This window comes from Arvicanthis niloticus, chromosome X (assembly GCF_011762505.2).
Source record: "Arvicanthis niloticus isolate mArvNil1 chromosome X, mArvNil1.pat.X, whole genome shotgun sequence".
Classification (NCBI taxonomy): domain Eukaryota; kingdom Metazoa; phylum Chordata; class Mammalia; order Rodentia; family Muridae; genus Arvicanthis; species Arvicanthis niloticus.
The window spans coordinates 48,846,189-48,850,209 of record NC_047679.1 but is presented as its reverse complement, the minus strand read 5'-3'; the positions used below and the strand labels follow the sequence as shown (position 1 = coordinate 48,850,209).

General features: G+C 43.3%; 1 pseudogene; it reads right to left on the bottom strand.

The window, feature by feature from the left end:
* Positions 1-289: 289 nt before the first annotated feature.
* LOC117695208 (UBX domain-containing protein 1 pseudogene) lies at positions 290-1,170 on the bottom strand (annotated as a pseudogene).
* Positions 1,171-4,021: the final 2,851 nt, after the last annotated feature.

The following is a 4,021-nucleotide window of genomic DNA, read 5'->3' as shown; positions in this document are numbered from 1 at the left end:
AAAGAAATCTTTGGTATACTTTCTGAATTCGTGGCATAACGTATTTGTGAGCTCTTTTGCATTACAGTAGGTGGGAATGGTTTTTAACCTGAGTTTGTTACTTCCATTAGATGCCCTGGTACTAGCAATGTACAGTTTTGTCCAAGAAATGAGAAGAAACTTACTCGTCCTTGGTTTGCCAGCCTGTTATTTTTTTTTCAGAACTCAAAGGGTCTATTTATTAGCAAGGAAATGTCAGTGCTTTATCAAAGATGAAGAGGTCAGAAAGAGATGGTGGAATGGAGGACCCTCAGCCGGGACACTTCTTGGCCACAATGAGGACAGCAGAAGGCATGAGTCCCAGTTCCTGCAGAGGCCACTTCATGTCTGCCTCTGAGAAAGCCCCTCTGGTTGGGGAAGCCACTGAGCCACTGCACAGGGTCCTGGTCCAGTCCAGGTTCCTCCCCACGGTGAAGCTCCACATAGAGCCTCACATCTGCCAGCTGTTCCCGGGCCGGAACCTTTGGGTCAGTGAAGTTCCATCAGGCAGCCTAACCTGCATGCGACTGGTCATACTCCTGCTTAGTAGGGGACTCCTGGCTGGGAGAAGAAGGAACAGGACCTGGATCTGTTGCTGGTGGGGATGACCAAGAACCCACACTACCACCAGACTTCTTGGCTCTCTCTGCTTTGTCCCTTTCAATTTTTTCTCGCACCCTTTGTCTGGCAGCTAACTCTTCAGCTTTTTCCCTCCTGCGCTCCTCAGCAGCCCGGCGCATCTTGTCTTCCTGTACTTTCTGTCGTGCAACTGACAGCTCTTACCCTTGTCTCCTCCGCTACTTTTCTGCTTCTCACTCTTCTCTTCACATTCCATTGCTTCTGTGCCTCGAGGTCCAACATTCTCCTAAGCTGTTCTTGTCTCTCCTCTTCAGTCAAAATGGATTTGCTTTCTCCAGCAGCAGACCTAGATCCTTCAGGGCCAACTTGCTCTGAGGACATGGGTTCTCCTTCCAGGATATGGCTGAGGGGAGTCTCTAGAGGTTCCTACACATGGGGGTCGTCTTCATGCTCCATAAGCCAGTCCATCTCAGCTTCGATGACTTGGTTCCCTGTGAGGGCCAGAGCCTTCTCCGTGTGTCCCCTGGGAAAGCCCATCTCAGTGAGGCTCTCCAGAGCCAACAGCCCCGCCATGGTGCCCACCTTCACTTCCGTGGTGATCAGGGATAGGGAGATCCAGGGGTGGGGGAAGTAGACACTGCGTGAGGAGAACAGAGGGGAAGCAGAAGTGCCCTGTCTGTTTGTGTCACGTGGAAGCAGGGTGGACCCAGCCTGTTAATTTAATAACTCTGTCTGGGGGTCCACCTTCAGGTTCAAATCATGTATTTTGGCTGCTAACACGTTGATGTTGTTAAAGACAAGCTTTAACACGATGAGCAGGAATAAAAGTATTCCCAGGGGAAAAAAAGGACTAGCATGATCAAGCTTTATATTCCAGTCTTGAAGTTTGACCAAAATAGAAATACTGACCTCAGGCCATGGGTAATTTTATCAGCAGTATATGCCTCATCAATGCTCAGCAGAACAGCATTCTTGAAATTGACAGGCTCACTATGTATCGTTAAAACATCCAGAGAGGTGTTAGAATTATGCCAAATACACTGCAAGTGTTTTTAAACTTTTTCCTAATTATAATGACTACTACTGTAAATTTTAGAACTAACATGAATCCAATGGTATTTTGCATGACACTCAAGATGGCTCCTTACTCTTAAACTCAGAACCTCCTTCCAGTAATTTGAATAGGATAAAGAACATCAATCCATTGTTCCAAATACCTATCTAAATCCTCTTGTATATTCAACACATTAGTAACATTTTTTGCTAAATGATTAACAAAAGTAGTTGTCTTAACTTCTTGTGTCAAAGCCATTTCAGAAGCAGTGGTGCTAGCAATTAATGTAATTAAAGCTGTTATACCAGCAATAATCAAGCCCACTACCCTCTTGCTTCTGCTTAAAGACTGACTCACTTCTTCCTGTACTTGCAAGCTTTTTGTCAGAAGACCAAGGTTCTGTGATACTCAGGGCAATAAAACAAAAGCTGGTTGATAGACCTGCATAACTGACATGCCGGATTTCAACACACTAACACAATTAGAAAGTGTACAATCAACACAACTCACATTAAATATTGAAGAAAAAACAAAAGTATCTGCACAGAGCTTTACCACCCTAAGAAAGAAGTGCATTGCTTTTGATAATGCATGTTCCACAATGGGTAAGGAAGGCATTCTTGGCAGAAGGACCTTAGATAGGCTCAGTCTTGTTAATGAAATAAAAAAGGGGGAGCGGCAGAGAGCCTTTGGGGTTGCTTGACAAGAATCTGACATGGACCAAGGACAAGGAAGTGAGCTTCAGGCAGGAATCTGACATTAGCCTAGAACAAACAAATAATTTCAGGCAGGAATCTAAATTTTAGGCTAGCACAAGGAAGTAGGCTTCAGACATGAAAATGATTTTGGGCTAGGACAGGGAACTTAGCTCAGATATTTTGGTCGTCCTGATAAACCCTTAGAAACAGAGATCACAGGAGTGCTCACGTAATTGGGTTTAATGCCTTGCTTGTTCTTTGACTATTTGTGTTTATTGTCTTGCTTGTTCCTTGACTATTTGCATCTATTGTATTGCTAGTTCCTCAACCTAAAATTGACCTTAATACTTGCATGTAATTAAAATGAGGTGGGGGGGTGGTTTCTAGGGAGGGGAAATGGGGAAAGGGGATGGCATCTGAAATGTAAATAAATAAAATATCCAAAAAAACTACAAAAAAAAAAAAAAAGAAATGAGAAGAAAATTAATCCCAAAGCATTTGATTCAATGTTGATTTTTCTCATTAAAAAAAAAAAACTGATGAGGCCATGTAGGAACTATGCATCGGAAATGGGAGGGGGGGTGCTTTCCATGATGGTGGGTCCCAATAACTCAAGAAAGTCCGGAGTTCCAAGAGTTTTATTGTTCATGGCATGTGATAGATGGTCTAGGTGCACCCCCCATTTAAGCCAGAGTGGGCCTGGCTTAAATAGGGAGGAGGAAGAGGGGAGGATCTGGGAAGGAGTAACTTAATTAGCTAGACCCTCTGGTCTTTAGGTAACTCATTAATATGGAAATCTCTCTAGGGCTGAGGCCTGTAGTCACGCCCTCTACCTGTGGATGGTGATGTAAACCTCTCTGGGAGGGGCTGCTTTGTCCTCTGTGACTGAAGGGTGCAGGTTAAATGGAGATATAGACCGTGTGTCAGGACCCTGGCTTCTGGGGGCATGACAAAACACCTGTCGTTGCCCCATTGGGGTCACGAGGTTCCAGGCCCCTGCCCACCCAAGAACCAAGATACCCTTCCACAGCCCGACAAGGCCATGCTTAGCATGAATATTTGAATTCATAGGATGAAGGGCTATTCTTTAGTCGACCTCCATTATCTTTGTTTAGCTGCATGTTAGTTTTATGTAATGGCTTTGGAACAACCTATTCTGAATTACAATAACATGATAATAGAGCTGCTGTGACAGTAGACACCACGGTCCCTAATCATTATTATGCACTCTAAGCACCTAGGTCAGAATATAGCATCTGCTTTGGACATTTTTCAAATATAAAGACTGTTTTGAGTAATATTTGTCCATTTCATTTTGAATTGACAAATTCACCTGCCCGATAAGAGCAATTTTTTTTATTTCTTTTGTGATCCAAGCTACTGAGTCATATCAAACATTGCCAGAGATTATGAAGGCTAAACAAAATGTAGTTATTTATTGAACTTCTAAAATGAATTTTTTTATTTTTCTTAGGATTTAAAATACACTGGTTGATTGTTAGGCTGCTCAGGCATCACATGGATTGTTAGAGTCCAAAAATCCAAAATAACCCAAGCAGTCACAAAAGTCCAGCAAAACAAGACCTTTATTTGATTTAGGCACCAAAAACTGACCAGTCAGGGACAACAGCACAGACTCTGGAGCTGACTGCATCTTCAAACATTTGTCTTC